Source organism: Cibotium barometz, chromosome 50, assembly GCF_041138505.1.
Source record: "Cibotium barometz isolate CiBa-2024 chromosome 50, ASM4113850v1, whole genome shotgun sequence".
Lineage (NCBI taxonomy): Eukaryota > Viridiplantae > Streptophyta > Polypodiopsida > Cyatheales > Cibotiaceae > Cibotium > Cibotium barometz.
In genome coordinates, this window is record NC_141095.1 from 24,486,303 (window position 1) to 24,505,961 (window position 19,659).

The 19,659-nt window shown below is 39.1% G+C and overlaps 1 pseudogene across 1 annotated transcript; it reads left to right on the forward strand.

Annotated features, from left to right (window-relative positions):
* The first annotated feature begins 17,676 nt into the window (after positions 1-17,676).
* On the forward strand, positions 17,677-19,407 carry LOC147609967 (polyphenol oxidase I, chloroplastic-like; annotated as a pseudogene). Its single transcript, XR_015264199.1, has 2 exons — positions 17,677-18,436; positions 18,516-19,407. The product of XR_015264199.1 is annotated as a polyphenol oxidase I, chloroplastic-like (transcript).
* The last annotated feature ends 252 nt before the right edge of the window (positions 19,408-19,659 follow it).

Consider the following 19,659-nt stretch of genomic DNA (forward strand, 5'->3'; position numbering starts at 1 on the left):
GAGCTTATCCGTCAGGTCTTTTGGCTCCATGTGAGCAACATGTTTAAACATTTTATTGACAGTTCTTTTGGGCTTTTTCTATTTATCTTGTGTCATTTTGCAATGCAAACCCAAATTTATGCGGGAGGTCTTACCTCTTGCCTTATTCTGGACAAGGGCAGTGTCTGATCCCATATTTACACTGATGTAATGTGCCCAATACATAATGCGTATAGAATTCATTCTCATGCACATTCCCAAATGCAACTCTGGCTGTGAATAATCTTGAATTTGAGTGAGATTTATAGGCATTAACCAAGGGTTAAATGCAAAATGATGATTATCACAATTTTATCAGCACAATTTTTCTAAAAATTACATTAAATCAAGGGTAACCAATTTGTACGAAATGGTTGGAGTATCAAACCAACTCCGAATTGCAATCTAAAGTTATAGAGATCTGTATCAGATACCTAATGGTTAATTTGAACCCTCAATTATACCAAAATACAGTGATTAGCATTGATTAATCACTGATTAGCAAATTAATCCTTTGTTTTGTGTGCAGAAAACAGAGTATACGGGGAGTCCAGATCTAGTGCCTTAGACTTCAAATGAGCTCAAATGCTTTCAAAGGCATCAATAGCAATGAGTCTAGTAGAGAATTAAGCCAATAAACACAAGATTTGACCAAATATTGAAAGCTTAATCTCTGTTTTACCAAAGTCACCTGCAGAGTTGATGAAGAGCTTGGATCTCACTGTAGACTTGATGAAATTGAATTCTGTCTTCACGAGCTTGTAGAGCATGCTTGAAAACACCTTAGGCTAAGAGGAATTAGAGTGATTCACCTTGAGTGAGTAGATCTGAGATCTTCTACTGAAAAACGGAGCCTGCTAAAACAGCGATTTCTCCTTCATCTGGCGGCAGTTTGCTACGTTGTTTGGATGAGCTTGAAGAGCTATGAGATACCTATCATGTGCTAGAAGGGTTTGGCCTAATTTTATGTGTGCAAGGAGAGGGAGCTCCTCCACTGGTTGGGGGTACAGAGGTGAGTTGAAAAAAGAGGGAAAATTATAATTTTCTACTAATCCTAATTAGCAAAATAATTAGCAAGATAATGGGCTCACAAATTAGCATGGCTCTGATACCATGTTGAAATTAGAGCATTGTGATGAGCTATGGTGAATCAAACACTAGAATCAACATCATTAATAAAGTGATTAGTAAATAATTAAGATGTAATTAGTAGGTAATTAACAAATAGATTAATGTAGGCATGGATACTCAAAAACCAACAAATTCTCATTAGGGCTATGCCTCAATTTATAGAGTTTACATCAAGCATCAAATCCCATTGATTTCTCCATGATTCACTCCACCTCTTTTCCCTGATTCTCTCCACCTCTTCACTTTTCCCAGAATATCTCCACACTTCCCAGAATATCTCCACACTTCCTAATCTTCTCATGCTACCCTTTATTCTCTCTGAGTAGATTCTTCTCACCTTTTCATAGGTTCTTTCACATTTACATCTTCTCTTTTACAGCCTAGCCAAGGGCTTGTTCCCGCACACACCCTATTCACTTGTATATTTCAACACCTGCTCTATGGACTCATCAAGAAGAAGTTCATTCTGTTGATGGACTAGTGAGGTCCACATCTCCTTTCTTGAACATGGTTGAAGAAGCTTCCCCTTCCAAGGCTCCATTGTCTTTAGCATCCCCTCGATCCCTTTCCACCAGGGAAAGACCAAATGCAACTCCCTCCACCTCCTCTTCTGAGATGGAATCCTCGGAGCTACCACTTGTCTCCTCTTCATCGCGGATGACTCTGACTCTGAACTTTTGAAAGTTGAAGGTTCACCTCTTACCACTTTCTTGCGAGATGACTCTTAATGTTGTAGTGTCACATTGTAGAATAAGATCACATGTCCCACTTTTGAATTGCTCCACTTTTGAATTGCCTTCACTTGGCAAAACCATGGCCTACCCAATATCAATGGATAAGCCCTAGCATCAGGCTTTGTAGGAATGACCTAGAAAGTTGTAGGCACAGAAATACCACATACATCCACTCCCAAATTCTTGACAATTCCTAAGGTTTTCACCCTAGTATTATCAGCAAGTTTGATGCGATAGGGAGAGTTAGTAGAAGACAACTTTAAATCGGCATCTTTCATTATTTTTTCACTCATGACATTGATTGACGCACCTCCATCAATGTATGCATTAGAAATTGTTTGCCCCTCAATGATGACATCAATCACAGGCACATCATCTCCTACATCAATATCCGCCTTTTGAGCCATAGGAGTCCCATTATCCCTCTTCTTCTTTTTCTTAGATTCCCTTGTGGTGCTAGCTAGCTTACCCCATTCCTTTCTGAGCTTACCCCATTCCTTTCTGAGCTTTGGAGAGAGTGGCAAAAGCTTCCCAAATGTGATTTGTGCCGTTTTCTCCCTAAGATATGTTAAGAGGTCATAACTAAGGGATCCTTGTCCAAGAGAGGAAAGTCAGATTGTCCAATTTTTGTCCTGGACAACTTCTTCTTCTTCTTATTTTTCTCCTCTTCTTCAGATTTATCTTCTTGTTCTTCTTCTTCTTGGCTCATAGTTTTACGACTCTTTTTTGCCATTAATGGCATCAATGTTTCCTCTTCTTCTTCTGAGCATGTTTCCTCTAAAAGTGCTAAACTTTTAGAGCATGTTTCCTCTAAAAGTGCTAAATTTCTGAGCATGTTTCCTCTAAAAGTGCTAAACTTTTATCCTCTCTTTTCCTCAATTTTGCTCACTCAGTGTGCGATAGTGCCTCTTCTCTTGACATTCATAGCATGTGACACTACTTCTATCCCTAGGTTTATTCTCAACTCGTGGAATCCTAGGTGGCCTTGCGTTGACTAAGTGTAACTTTAAATTAGCAAATTTTACCATAAGTTGTGTAATGTTATGATGCAAGGATGGAGATTGCACCTGAGATGTTGAGGCTATCTCTACTCGTGGTGGGGTCGACACACTCGGAGAAGATTGGAATGTGGACTCAATATGAAGAGTGGCCTCCTTCTTCAAAGCAATACGAAGAGCCTCTTTAAAATTAGTGGGATCTTTGCTAAGAACTTTTCCATGCAAGAAGCGGGGATCCAAAGCCATGATAAACTTGCTTATCTTAAGGTGCTCCATTGCTAAGGTGCTCCATTGCTAAAGAACTCTTTGAATCTCCCATAGAAGGTGAAAAAGAAGAAGCAACAACATGTAAAGCAGCTTGTTGATATTTGATAAAAAATGCTTCATACCTAACTAAAAAGGCAAAAACTGACTCTCCTTCCTTTTGTGGAAAATCTGATCCAATTTCAATAGTAAAGCATTTGGTGACTCCACTGTCCCAAATCTCTTCTTCATTGCTTTGGTCAACCTTTTCCAATCATTCTTGGACTCCTGAAGCAAAGCCTCATGCCCAGCTAGGGCCACACCCTCCAAGAAATCTAGAAGTATTTTTGCCCTCTTCTTCATAGACCAACCCGTCAAGCAGCATGCTCAGTTAAACTCTCGGAGATAACTCCCCGGGTCTTCTCTTTCTGATCCTTGGAACACCGAAATGTTGAGCATCTTGCACCAACAAGAAAAATTTACTTATTTCAAAATAACTTTTCTTTAATCATACGGGACCTTCAGGTTAAAATATAATAATTCTAAGTAAAACCTACCCGCGGTCTCCACCAAAAAGATGTGACACAAAGTTGGGGTTTTGACTTCGGTCACTTCTTAGAATCAAAGCACACTTGTATGAAACCTCAGAACCTCCTCACCTCCCTTTCTCTCCCTAGGTTAAGATAAAGATAAACACATCAAAGGTGAGATCATAATTCATGGAAGGAAAGATGAAAGGCTCAAGAGAAGCAAAAAATTTTGCCAGTCTTGTAGCTCCAAAAACAAGAGGGCAATTCTTTGCTGGAAGAAAATCTTCCGACTCAGGATTATGTGAACGGAAACATACGGGGAATGTTGGTAAGGTTCATCCGTTCGAATTGGGCTATTTGGACGGAACATCTTAAAGTAAAAGAATAAAGAAATCACTTACAAGAGGATAAGATACATGGGATTTGCTTTTTAATAAGAGATTAAGAGAAATTAATCATTATTAAGAAAAAATAATGGCCAAAAGTCTATAAAAATAGAGATACAACACAGAGAATTGCAGGGTGGTTGCAGGATCAGGGTGCCCAGTTTTGTCCACTCAGACACCCTGTAAATAGTTAAAAAACAGGCATTTATTTACCTTTAGTGGCCAACCTCTCCTAGCTAACGAAGGATTTTCCTTTCAAGTTCTTTTGTTGGAACACCACATGCAAAGTTGGGAATATAGTTGCATAATTTGATTAAGCATTAGATAGTTAAAAGTCCTCATTTCCTTAGGTACAAGCTCAATGTATACACCATGTCCCAAATTTGGGCTGGTTCCATAAAATGCTAATATCTTTCACATATAAACTCGTATGAGATTTCCACTTTGCATCTTAGATCTTCACATAATATAGAGCTTAACTTGATTTTTTGAGAAATTTTTAAGCTATTTGTCTATTTTCTTTAAATATTTCAAGGTCTTTAAAGTGTTATAATATATGCCACTTTTTGCACCCACAATAACGACCACTTAAAAATGCTTAATCTTGTAGATCAAAAGAGTGGTAGATAGTGATACATTGGTAGAATGTGGTGGTTAGTCAAAATTGCAAATCCAATGGTTTGATTTTTAATGATCTCTTTTCTAAAATTCTTCCAGGCTATCAGAAGGCCTGCAAATACTAATAATCTAATTAGTAAAATTACATTTTTGACGTAAATCATCTAAAACCTATAGGGACTAGTGTACTTGTATTGGTGCATCTATGGAAAAAAATTTAGATCACTCTAAGTATGAAAAGATCATTTTTTATTATTTTATCATATTTTTGGTTAATTTTGATAAATTGGACTAATTTATATTAATTTAAGTTATATTGGGGTTAAATTTGAGTGTATGTGTATTTTCTATTAGTTTCTTGATCTCGTTTGAAGTACCTTTCCCCCCCAAATTCGTTGTCCAAGAATTGTCCCAGTCCAGCATAAACTGGACAAAACTGGACACCCTGATCTTGCAACAACCCTGCAGTTCTAAATCCATAGAGATTGTACAAAAGAGGATTACATAGAAACGTAGAGATTGAAGAGAGCTTCGCGCCTATATAAAAACTTTTGAAAACGGGCAACCGAGCAAAAAGTTATGAGCATTTTACTATAAGACTATAAAACTGCGCCAAAAACTGCACTTCCCTCTCTTTGCATGAAACCTCAATTTTCACATAGCTCATGTCTACTTGTGACCACCATTGCACACTTCCACTAAGCTTTTCGTAGTAGATACAAGTGTGTGTATTTTGATGCATGTTAATGGTCTATGTTAACCTCAAGTAAACATTCCCCCTCCCAGTTCTAGGTCCATTCTTGGACCTAGACAACTAATGTTCGTGGTGTGAGGCTTGAGAGGAAATTAATTTGAGAGGTTTCTTTTGGTGAAGGTACAAGACATGTTAGTTTGGCAAGGCTAGTCGGTGGTGTTTGATGGAAAAGTCAATGTTGAGGGTACCAATGTCGGTGTGAATTAATGTGCATGTGGAAAAACAAGTAAGGGTGCTTAATGCATGTTCTTGAATAGTGCAAGAACCTACTTGCTTATATGCTTCACAAAATAGAAGAATATGGAGTGCAAGAAAGAGTTGATGGGGAGTGTGATGTTGAGGATCAAAGTATTGGTCAAGGTGCATAGTGCATGAGTGTTGGAAAATTTGGAGAAAATGATACATATATCCTCCACTCTTCTTTAATAAAAATAAAAATAAAAATGAGTTCTCTTATGCTTTTCAATCTGACACAAACTTGACTTAGACTCTTACGCATGTCTCTCGTGCTCACACGACTTGACTTAGACTCTTATGTGTGTCTCTCTAGCATATGCAACTTGACTTAGACTCTTATGTTTGTCTCTCTAGCATATGCAACTTGACTTAGACTCTTATGCATGTCTATCCATCACACGTGACTCGAAGCAAAAGAGAGTATGTGAGATAATGGGACTCACAGTTCTTAAGTCTTTTTGGACTAGGTGAATTCGGTTGTGGTTGGAATGAATTTGGATTATTTACAAAACTTTAGCCTTAGCCTATGACTAAGGATAGGAGTATGGGAATGATATGTGGGTACTGGGGTTCTCCAAAAGTGTGTGTGGATCATATCTTCAAATGTGACATGATAGTGCCCTAGTAGGTATTGCAAATGATAATAGTAGAAGGTGATATGATCCATGTCGGGGCCTCCATTGAGATAAAAAATGATGAAGTGGAAGTTTCCCCATGTGGTTGGCCGTGTTTGGTCTCTCGACCAAGCCCTGATGGTGAGGTTTGTACCAAAATCTAGGTCTGGTATATCTTTCCCACGAGAGAAGTAGTGACAATCTTTTTACAACATTCTTGCACATGCATAGTCACACCTTTTTTCAACACCGCTTTGTAACCATGTAAATCACTTTATGTGAATGATTTTGGGATATCACCGTGCTCACTACTTATCTCTCATGTCTTATGTAATGCTCAGGGAGTTCACTACATGTAAACCTAGTATATCACATGCATTCAAGGCCTATATATAAAACTCCATCTATAGATTTTAGATATTTAAAATTAACCCTTTTTCAATACAAATCTGTAACTTTTTTTCCAAATCCTATCAATGGATCCCTTTTATAAATAAATTTCTCTCAAAAAAATAAATAAAAAATGCCCTTCTATTGAACTTAGGTGTGATGGGCTACATACTTTATAAGTGAATCCCCCAATGTGTAATGTTGCATGTCACTATTTTACTAAGCTTATGAGTTATGTGATGCAAAAAGCTAGGACATTTGCTTTAATAGCTATTGCCACCCCATACATTTCTTGTATGGCTAAGCACTATACATATAATGCTTTAGGTTATGTGATGCAAAAAGCCTAGGACATTAGCTTTAATAGATTTTTGTCCCCCATACATTCCTGTGTGGGCAAGCACTATACATAGAAGGTTTTGTATATGAGTCATTTTTTAGTAATGAGAAAACACATAATACAATTATAACAATTGAGTATAAGTTTCTCTTAAGGGCTTGTGATAATAGCTTGCATGCTTTTTTCCTCATTGTTCAAGCATGCTTGTGATCTAGGGTGTATTCTTGGAGTGATGTGTTTGCTTTACTTCTAACCCTCTTCCTCTCCTTATCCATCTCCATCTCTCCCTCACTCTTTGCACGCATGTAGGCATAAAGGTTGAGAGTGAGCTTTCCGAAAAATTGTCCCTCTTTGATCCACACTCATAGAGGTTGAAATTGAGATTTCCATAACACTCCCTCTTTGATCCACACTCATAGAGGTTGAAATTGAGATTTCCATAACACTTTCCCTCTTTGATCCACACCCATTTTTCCCACCCCCATAGAGGCCATTGAGATTGGGCTTTCCATATAACACTTTTCCTCCACACCTATTGCATTAGGTTGATGCATTGAGGTGATGACATTGGAGGAAAGGTAGAACACCCTAGCTTCTCCACATGAGAGGGTTGTGCATTCTTGGATATCTATGGTGCAAACCAGTATAAAGAATACCTCTCTTTCCCTCTGTAATTGAGTTGTAATTGAGTAGTGTTGGTGAATACTTATTCTTCCTATACCAATGAAGAAGATCAAGAACGTACTTTTTCTCTTCTTATTTCCATCTTAGGTTTCCAACCTTTGAGAAACCTAAAACACTAATCAAGAAATCATATTGGATAGACAAAGAAAGCTATTTTTAAACCTAATAGAATGTGAGTGTAGGAGTGTAGAGGAAACATGTTTATCTTGATGCTTTGTTGTTGAGGACACGCACTCTTTATATAGTGTTAGTGTAGCATTTGAAAATGTTTGAGCTCATTTTGGGGCAAGTCTAAAGATTTCACATGAGAATATTCCTTAAAAAATGGGGGCATAGAAGATTTTCAGCAAATCAGCTCCAAATTTGTCAGAGTTTGCATTTTCAGAACCTACTTCTTGAGAGCTTTCCGATGATATATAGCATGATGGGGGTTAGACATGGGAGGGGAAAGATACCGAGAAGATTCATTTCTTCTTAATGTGGGTGAATCTTTTGGGAGAAGAAAGGAATCTTCTCAGTATCTTTTAAGAAGAAAGGAATCTTCTCGATATCTTTCCCCTCCCATGTCCAACCCCCATAATGCTATATATCATTGAAAAGCTCTCAGAGAATAGGTTGTGAAAATGCAAACTCCAACAGATTTGGAGATGATTTGTTGAATATTTTCCATTCCCCCATTTTTAAAGGAATATTCTCATGTGAAATCCTTAGAGGGTCCCAGAATGAGCTCAAATTTGCTCTAATGGAGTGTACAAGACACATTTCATTTTGATGCTTTTTATCGATGTTTTTGAGGACACACACTCTATTTAGACTTTAAATAGTGTGCATATAGGAGTATAGAGGACACTATAAGAGGTTCATTTTGATTCCTTTTCTTGATTTTTTAAAAGGATATAGTTAAATCTTAATGAAAACGTATGGGCACCATTTGTTTTTTAGAGAAAACAATGATGGCTTTGGATATATTCATTGATGTACTACAAGAGATGGGGAGCATTGTTGCACAACATAGCCGTGTGCGAAGAGGAGAGAGAGAGTAGAGAGAGGGGACCTAGATAGGTGTGTAAGATGTGTAGAATTCTAGCATGCAACTATGCATGTGGTTATAGCCATGTGCGGTTATAATGCGGCTATAGCCGTGTGTATAGCCACCTACTGGGAAAAAAATCCAGACATTCCATAGAGCTCAAAATATCCCAATATCACAAAGGAAGAAGCACAAAATGTAATCCCAATATCACAAAAGAAGAAGCACCAAATGTATTATGATACAATCAAATATGGACTAAATCAAGATTGGAGAATTTAGAAATTGTTTAATGAATTAGGGTGAGCTTGGCCCAACATCTATTGCATCTTCTATCAAATCCATACTTGCTAATTGGTCTATCTCAGGATCCATATGTCCCAACAAAAAGATCTATCCCATTGCTAGTGTGCTCATCATCATTATGCTTGGTTCAAATCCTTCCTCATCATTTTGGATAGAGCCACCATCATCTTGATTAGCTGGTGGGATCTCATGTTCTTTATCTTGTACTTGACCCTCTGCATGTTCATTTTTGACTTCCACTTCGTCCATGAGCTCTTTAACATCCTTATCTTGAAGAATACGCTTTGAACAAGGAGTGAATTGTATGAAATACCACCGTTTCTTGTCATTTATATCCACGTGAAACACAACCTTGAAAGAAAAAACACATCGAGTGTAAATTAAACATGCATATGGATAATATAATAAAATATTATGGTTATAATTTACTTGTTCATAAATGGTGAGGTACCACAAATGGGTCTCTCTCTATTTGCTAAAATTTTATGGAATTGATCACCATAAATCCATTTGGATGTCTTTGCATGGCTTCTTGAGCGCCTCCACACACGATATCCTTGAACCACTTCACATCCAATATAAAAATTTGAAACAAACCTTTAGGATGTTTTGAATCATGCCACAATAATCAAGCATTGGTCCACTCTCTTGCTCTACTTTTGTCATAACCCCACCACACACACTTTTTTCCGATGAGTGGGTGAGGAATTGCATAATAAGGATACTTAATAATAGGAGATCTTGACTAAGGAGGTGCATGAAAGATGGTTAAAAAACTCCCTCAAATTGCACAATTTAGGAGTGGAAGATCAAGGTGAAGAAAGAAGCTAGTGAGGGTACTAAACACCCTTAACAAAAGGCAATGCATGCAAGTCAGTTTGCAGAAGTACGGTGCAACAAAGTATGGATCTGGAGGAAAAGCAGCTTGGCTCACACGATTTGTAAGTTTTTTCTTTGCCATTCATCACTAAGTTTAGTTTATTTTTCCTTGTGAATTTCATATCTCATGCATATTATAATTTGTTGTAAGAAAGGGTAGTAGGTCGCCCCCCAATGGCTCGAGAGAATAGATACCACAAGCATCACAACAAAGTCGAGACTTGGGATTGGCTCAAAGGCAAGGAGTAATCACTGATGCAGATATCCAATGAGCTCATGGAAACTTAGTGAGTAGTTGACTTTGAATTTTAATTATCACCCAAGTGTCTCAATTCTTATGTTGTTTTGCTTGTGGCTAATGTTTTTGCATTGTTTCACTATTTAATGTAGGTAAAAGATGTTGAAAGTGGTTGTGAATGAAGGTGGTGGTGCATGTGGTGAAGATCTACGTGAGGAAAATCTTGATAAAGATGAAGATAATGCATTAATTTAATTAGTTTTCTTAGTCATCTTTAATTTTTTTGTCTTTTTTGGACATGATCAACTTATGTAATTTGTAACTATGTGATTTGTTGAAATATACAAGTGAAAAGGGTGTGTGTGGGAACAAGCTCTTGGATAGAGGCTGTAAAAGAAGAGATGTAATTGTGAAAGAACCTGTGAAAAGGTTAGGAGAATCTACTGGGAGAGAATAATGGGTAGCATGAGGGAATTTAGGAGTGTGGAGATATTCTGGGAGATATTCAGGGAAAAGAGAAGAGGTGGAGAGAATCAGGCAAGAGGTGGAGATATTCAGGGAGTGAATCATGGAGAAATCAATGGGATTTGATGCTTGATGTAAACACTATAAATTGAGGCATAGCCCTAATGAGAGTTTGCTGGTTTTTGAGTATCCATGCCTACATTAATCTATGTGCTAATTTTTCACTAATTACGTCTTAATCACTTGCTAATCACTTTGTTAATTATGTTGATTCTAGTGTTTGATCCACCATAGCTCATCATTCAGCTCAAATTTCAACATGGTATCAGAGCCATGCCTAGAATCAACTAGATTTATGAGCCTATTAGTGAATTAATCAAGATTAGTAAGATAATTAGCAAAAAAAATCAGTTTTAGTGAGTTTTTTCATTTCCCCTTCACCCCCAGTCAGTGGAGGACTCCATTCTCCATGCACAGTCAACATTAGTCTATGCCCTTCTAACACAAGGTGGTCATTAGCCCTAGCTACAAGCTCATCAAGCGGCGCAGCAAAACGCGAAGGCGTTTAGGAGAAATCCGCGTTTTTTCCAGCGCTATTTTTTCTGAGTATTCTGCAGATCTTGAGCTCCTCCAATCAAATTGAGCTAATTCCTCCTAGCCCAAGGGGTAATCAAGCATGCTCTACAAGCTGGTGAAGACAGAAATCAATTTCATCAAGTCTACAGAGAGATCAAAGCTCTTCATCAAATCTGCAGGTGACTTTGGTAAAACAGAGATTAAGCTTTCATTATTTGGTCAAATCTTGTGTTTCTTGGCTTAATCCTCTACTAGACTCATTGCTATTGATGCCTTTGAAAGCATTTGAGCTCATTTGAAGTGGAAGGCATCAGATCTGGGCTCCCCGCATACTCTGTTTTCTGCACACAAACCAGAGCATTAATTTGCTAATCAGTGATTAATCAGTGCTAATCACTGTACTTTGGTGCAATTGAGGGTTCAAATTAACCATTAGGTATCTGATACAGATCCCTAAAGCTTCAGATTGCAAATCGGAGTTGGTTTGATACTCCAACCATCCCGTACAAATTGGTTACTCTCAATTTAATGTAATTTCTGGTGATTTTATGCTGATAAAATTGTTGTAATCATCTATTAAACACCAGATTGAGTTGTAAAAGGGTAGACACTGCCCTTGAATCTTGAATTTGGATCAAGAGGTAAGACCCCCTTCACATCACCATGAATTCAGCACAGGAAATAGCCAAATTTAATGGAGAACAGTTCTATACATGGCAAACAAAAACCATGTATTTGCTGATGAGGAAAAATCTGTGGGGATTAGTTGAAGGGAGAGATGAATGCCCAGAGAGAGGGGAAAATGAGTGGAAGTGTAGGAATGAAAAAGCATTGGGGCTTATTGCACTCAGTTTAAATGATGAGATCATTCACCATATCACAGGGATACAGTGGGCAAAAGATGCATGGGATGAACTCAATAAATTATTTGGTACACAAGCAAAAAATTCCAAGATAAATCTATTAATGCAATTTTACAAATTGGACATGAAGGAAAGTGAACCCTTAATCACACACTTGAACAAATATAAAAGCATTAAGCAACAGCTGGCAGCTATTGGCAAAAAGGTAGAAGATGATGAAGCATTAGCTGTACTTTTGAAGAGTGTGGATAAAGGAGATTATGAAAACATTGTAGCAACACTAAAGAATGTACCTGAACTGAAGATACACGAGATAGAAGCAGCTCTACTGGAGCAAGAGAGCAGAGGCAAAGAGAAGAAAGAGCTCGACTCAACAGCAGGAGAGGAAAAAGCATTCTTCACCCGAGGAGGATTCTCTCGAGGACGAGGACGAGGAAGAGGCAGAGTAGCAGGGAGGACCTTCACTTGCCACAAATGTGGAAAGCCAGGACACATGGCGAGAGACTGCTACAGCAAACCCAGTGAAGAAGGAACGACATCGGCAAACTTCATGGAGGCTCCAAGAGAAGTGGAGTCGGATCATCTTTTCTGAGAGAGAGAGAGAGAAAGAGCCCACAACCCAATGTAACCTGCCCCAACAAAGTAAAACCACCTCTGAGCCACCGATGATGTAGGCCAAGTGGTAGATGTATGTGTGAGCACTTTAGTCAAGGTCACGGGCACTTATAGTAGCCTTGGACACATAGAGAGAGAGAGTGTCAAGGACTATGGAGTTTAGGGACTTGAGGCACTGGTCGCGGGCTATCAAGTAAGAGGGAAACTTGATACAGGGTCCAGGTGTGTTAGGATTATTCACTTGAGGGGAGGTGTTGAAATATACAAGTGAAAAGGGTGTGTGTGGGAACAAGCTCTTGGATAGAGGCTGTAAAAGAAGAGATGTAATTGTGAAAGAACCTGTGAAAAGGTTAGGAGAATCTACTGGGAGAGAATAATGGGTAGCATGAGGGAATTTAGGAGTGTGGAGATATTCTGGGAGATATTCAGGGAAAAGAGAAGAGGTGGAGAGAATCAGGCAAGAGGTGGAGATATTCAGGGAGTGAATCATGGAGAAATCAATGGGATTTGATGCTTGATGTAAACACTATAAATTGAGGCATAGCCCTAATGAGAATTTGCTGGTTTTTGAGTATCCATGCCTACATTAATCTATGTGCTAATTTTTCACTAATTACGTCTTAATCACTTGCTAATCACTTTGTTAATTATGTTGATTCTAGTGTTTGATCCACCATAGCTCATCATTCAGCTCAAATTTCAACATGATTTGTTATATAATAGTATTGTTGTAATGCCCATGACATTGTATTACATTTTTGTTATGTATGTATTTTTTAAGTGATTAAGTGTTTAAAAAAATGTGATTTTAAAAAATGGGGATAGAATGGGGGAGAAATGTTGGGACACATATATCTCTCTTCCATTCTGTCCTTTTTTTTTCAGATAGTCTGCAGCTATACCCATGCATGATTATACACACTGCTATATGCGTGGCTATAGCCGCATGCCCTTAGCCACATGTATAGTTGCAGGAATTTTTTTTTCCATGAATGGGTTCTTTTAAATTTGCATGGCTATTACTACAACAGAATGAGGGTTTAACAGCGAAAATAGCAGCGCTTTTATAACTAGAAGGCTACGGAGATGTCGGGCTTATATCGCTGCAATTTTCAATGCAATGGGTTCATTACTCAGCAACGAAACTAGTAGCGATATTTCGCTACTGACAAAAAATATTGCACTGCTCAGAAGTGCTATTTTGGTGCAAAATACCGCTATTGTGAGCAGTGAAAGTACTACATAATAAAAAAAAGCTGGGGCAGACTGGGGAGTCTGCACAAGACTCCCCAGTCTGCTCTAGCTCTTTTTTTTCTAATATAGACACAATAAAACTAACATACCTTAACATCATCATGGACAATTGTAATGTAAAACTTGACAAGTACCAAAAAGAAAAGACATTTGCAATTCATGATTTTAGGAATGTCAAAATTCAATTACAATACTTAGCAGAATTACATAAGTGTATGATTCCAAAAAGCTCATATACAAGATAAAGCGTAATAAAAACCTATGAAGCTAGGGGCTATCTAGATCTCATGCTGTGTGATTATTATTGTTCCTTGAGGCTCCAGGCCCTTCGCTTCTCACATTTCCATTGCTACTGGCATGGACATTTGCACCACCGTTTCTAGTTACATGATCCTAAAACACAATAAAACTAACAAAAGTGAGAATTAGTTTTGAAAAAACAAAGAGGTTTAGGATTTAGGAATGTACTTACTTGCCTTGCTTCCTGCAGTAATAACAATGTATCCTTCATCTTGCACCCTATCAAACAGAGCTTGCAAACCCTCTTGTAATGCAAAATCATATTCATCTTAAAAGAAAAACTTAAAAGTGAGAAAAGAGAAAGGAAATACTCAAAAGATAGCTTTCATGGAAAGCTTGTTTGCATAGGAGATAAATGAAAACAGTAGAGGTAAAAGTGATAGACAAGGCAAAAACCTATAAAAAAAACTCAGAGTATAAGTTTATTGTATTCAAGAGATAAAACTACGTGGCGGCAAAAGAAGCGGCAAAAAAAGCAAGATATTTTAATAGCGTTTTTTTGTTGTGAAAAGTGCTGCGGAGTAGCAATAGATCGTTGTTGAGCATCTTGAAAACCCTTGATATTTTTCTTCCAAAAACACTGCTAAAAAACATTGCTACACTCTCGATGTGTTGTAGTGTAAGGATGCGGTTGTGCTCTTTTTGTGTTGTAGTGATGCAACCATTGATATATGCAACTGTATTTAGTTGTCAAAATATAACCACTAAGTCTTGTATATGTGCCAATATAGCCATCAAAATGTTTGATGCCTATAGCAACAGTTACACTAAAAATTATAGCCGTCATAACACCTATACTAACACCTATGAATGAATAACAAATTTGAACTTTCTTGCATATGTTTTTTGGGTTGGTATAATTTCATAAAGGATCTAAGTCAATAAGTGTGACTCTATGGACACAATGAGAATATAGAAACAAAATTCACAAAGAAAAAGAACCACAAAATTTGTTATTAAATTTTAGAATGGAAAAAAAACACTTAATAAAGAAAAAATGCACACTCAATTTCTATGCTCTATCTACATATCTCTTACAGCTTCATATCTCCATGTCTCTTACATCTTCATGTCTCCATTTTCTAATGATATCTCCATGTCTCTTACATCTTCTAATATCAGATTGGAAGGTAACTAAACATTTATGAAAAAATTTAAGGAGATATTATCAATGGATTCAGTAGTTGACAGTGAGCCTTGTTCCTCTTCCCCCAATTAGTTTTCGTTAATATTGATGGCAATTGCATGAGAATCCCTTTGATTTGCCTATAAACCCTACAAAGTAAAATTTATGTCTTCCATTTGTGAGGTAGGAATTGTTACATGTAGCTATCTATATACTTATAGATAGCTACATGTAGGAATTGTTACATGTAGCTATCTATATACTTATACTAGAAGAAAGATTTTGGGATATTCTATGGAAAATTGTATTGCCTCTAAGCTTAATCCTAGAGGTTGTGTACTTATGTCCTTATTTATTTAGTTATTTTCTTCGTGCTCATGTGACATTATCTGAATGGTAAACTCACCTATGTTATGTTAGTCTTTGGACCATAATCTTTCACATCTCTCATTTAGAACTAAAAGGTAAATTTATTTTCTTTGAAAGTAATTTTATGTTTATAGATATATGTAGGTCTTGTCTCTTAAGATCTAAAGAATATTGTTTGAAAGCATCTTTTAGCTTATACATATGTGTGCATGTGTAGGTTTTGTTTAGCACCGTTTTTAGTATACCTTTTAGTATGATTCTTATTCAGTGGGTAGAACATTGTTTATAGAATGCACTTTTTTTTAAATGTAGTGATTCATTAGAATTTGTACCAACTTTTCGCTTGGTATTTGTAAGTTATCCGAATTGGAAGGTTAATAAATTATCATGTCCCATTTATTGAAAATTTGAGGTGGTGGCCCAAGGCTATTTTTAATGGCAATAACTTCTCTCAACAAGCATAGCTTCATTATATTAATGTTGCTGGTATTTATGAGCCTATGAGATGTTCAAACTTTTGATTTGGAACATGTGTAAGGTAGCATGTAGTTGCAATGTGCATTGCTTGAACATATGTAATATTGTAATATTTGTGTTACTAGTAAATAAAGATACAATATAGTAAACTTGTTTTTAACTCTTTTTAAATTCTTTGTTTATTTTGTTTTTATTGTCATGATTAATAGGTCAATTTTACATAATGTTTTATGTTTTGAGTGCCAATTTCGTACACCCTTTCATGTGGGTTGGTGGTAGTGTAGTGCCTTTAAAAGGTCCATTGAAAGCCCATCCTCTCTTTATGCACCGACCAATGCACATTTTTTAAAAACCAATTAAAAAAGACACCTCAATCTACCTGATTTTAGCTCTCAAAATATATACTACATTCCGATTACATAACTAAAAGATATGATAAATGAATCCTTAAAATAAAGGCCATGAAAAAATGCGTAAGCTTTTTCATAGTTCTAGCCGGCATCCCCAGGTCACTAGTGGAGTGGATAGGGCGTTCCTTCGAAAAAGAACCCAAGCTCTTGCCGTGACCAACGGATAGACCTAACGACTTGGAGTTGGTGAAGTGAATGCTTTGTGGTTGGGTACGACTTGGAGTTGGTGAAGTGAATGCTTTGTGGTTGGGTCGGGTGCAAGTAGTAGTGACAACCCCTCAGATAACATAGTCTTTAAGCGCTTATTAAAAAAAAACTAACAAACGAGAGGCTGAGAATTTCTCATGAGCAGAAGATTGGGGCCATGAGGGCTTAAGGAACCCCACAGAAGCTTTCTGAAGCCTGGACGTAGTACTCGGAATTCTGAAGTCTTCTTTGACATTCCAGCTGAAGCTCTTGACTCATAGAATCCTTCGTTAGGCACTGCGAGGAGACATGGAATCTCTTCCATTTCCTCCAAGGTAGATCTTGCCACCGGTCCACCTCCATGGGAGCACCACTCGGCCGGAGTTGATGAATTAGCTTGAGTACACTGTCAAGAAATAGCAAGTTGTCATGATGCAATGTTTTGTGCCTCAATCATCTGCTTCCCTCTCCCGTAATAGAAGAGGGGCTGGCCGCCGTTTGTCTCTAGAACTGTTACTTCTTTTTATTTGTATTAGTGCTGGCCGAACTGTTCATGAGATGGTTCAGTTTTGTTTCAGAGTTTCGTCCCCCTTTTTCTGAAGGTTTCTCCAGGTCACTGTGTCTCCCCATGGACCTTCCACATGGGATCTTGTAACATCATTTTCTTTTAATATATTCCGCTGTTTTAACTAAAAAAAAACTAACAAGTAAAAGCTACAGTAAGTTGCCCTTTTTTTTCGAACACATCACTGACTACGTTCCAAAAAATTGGCTGGGCCGCAAGTTGAGCCGAAGCTTATAGCCACTGGACACCCTGATACAGTCAAGGGCGGAAGTGCCGTTAAGGTAGAGGGATCCTGTCATTGGCGTCCGCCATTCCCATGTTGGAGATAAGCTTCTCGGTCATGGTTTTGGCAGCAGCTGCTGTACTTCTCCTCCTCATCGCACCTGATGAACACGGAACGATTGGCGGCGCAGATGCAGCGCCCATCGCCACACCTGACCTTCGCCGCTGCGAGCATGCCACCGCAACCTCGCCGAATCCTAACGTCACGACCAAGCAAACGCTCAACTGCTGCTTGCCTTGGCGTAACCTCCAGGTGGTGGACTTTTCGTTCGAGCGGTACCCGGTGCTGAAGAAGCGAGTAAGGAGGCCAGCACACAGGGCGAGTGTCGACTACATGAGGAAGTACAACAAGGTCTACGAGCTCATGAAGAATCTGCCTAAAGACGATCCGCGGAGCTTTGCAGTACAAGGCAACATACACTGCGCCTTCTGCAATGGGGCATACAAGCAGCGGGACACCAACATAACGCTGCAGGTGCACTTCTCTTGGTTGTTCTTGCCGTGGCACCGCTGGTACCTCTACTTCCATGAGCGGATCCTGGGCAGCCTTATAGGCGACCCTGGCTTTGCCCTCCTGTACTGGAACTGGGACAACCAAGCGGATGGCCTCGTTTCTTCACCAAGAAAGGCACCGCTGTGTTTGATGCCAAACGCAACCGCAAGCACCTGCCCGCCACTCAGTTTGTCCGGCTCAATGTGGGTTCCAATGAGACCACAACTGCAAGCCCCCGCGACATCCTCAGTGAGAACCTCAACGTCATGTATCAGTCCGTGGTCACAGCGTCCACGGCAGATATGTTCATGGGAGGCCCATACAGGTAAACCTTGCTCTACCCATTCACTACTTTTGCATCAGGCTTCGGTGTAGCCAAGCTCATCGATATTACTGATGTGCAGGAAAGGGAGCGACCTGTCGAGCTCTTCCGTCGCAAACGCCCCTCTTGGCGGAGCGCTGGAGATGAACGCCCACAGCGGCATCCACTTCTGGACAGGCGACCCCGGCAGAAAGCTTCGCGCGGACATGGGCGTGTTCACAACGGCGTCCAGGGATCCCATCTTCTACGCTCACCACAGTAACGTGGACAGGCTCTGGGAGGTGTGGAGGTCCATCCCGGGCGGGCGTCGGGCGGAGCCTATGGACGCGGACTTTTTAGATGCCGAGTTCTTCTTCTACGACGAGAACCAGAACCTCGTCAAGGTGAAAGCCAAGGACGCCCTCGACAACGAGAATCTGGGTATCACCTACGAGCACATGAGGGAAGGCGACCACATGTGGCTTAACTTCTCACCTCAGCGCTCCCCCACTAACACCGGTAGCCAAGTACCCTATGCAAGAGCCCATGGTGTGCAAGAGATGAACCCCGCATCTGAGCAGAATAGCTATGAGCCCATAAACCTAGGCTCCACCTTCATCGCCCTTGTCAAGCGGCCGTCAGAGAAGAAGCCCAAGGAACTTGAAGAAGTTCTCGTCATCCAAGGGTTGGAGGTCACCCGGGAAGCCTATGTGCACCTCAAGGTGTTCGTCAACAAGCCCAAAGCAAGTCCCACCACTCCCATCTATACTGCTGAATACGTGGGATCCTCCAACTTCGTGCCATCCCCTGCCACCTCCAAGCACCTGTTTACCAACAGCGTGCTTGAAATTGGAGACAACCTCAAGCGGCTGGGGATCGAGGATGACGAGTGGGTGGTGATCACCATCTTAGTGGACTCTGAGACCTCCGGTTCAGGCAGTGTGACCATCCAAGGCATGAAGATTGAGTATCGATAAATAAAACCAACTTGCAAGACAAACTATGTTGTTTCGAGTCATATGGTGTTTGATGTATGTGTTCGAGTAGTTCTGTGTATGAACTTGAGTTATTACAAACCATACAAAGGTGCATCCTCTCAAATCATTCCTTCAGTGATGTACAAGAATTTAGATGTGTGCAGTGTGTAAGTTCAATGTTCTAGCCTTTTTCCTTAAACATTAAATAAACTGGCCTTTCTTTTAGTGACGTACAAAATGTGTTTTAATTCAGTATTACATATTGAAAGC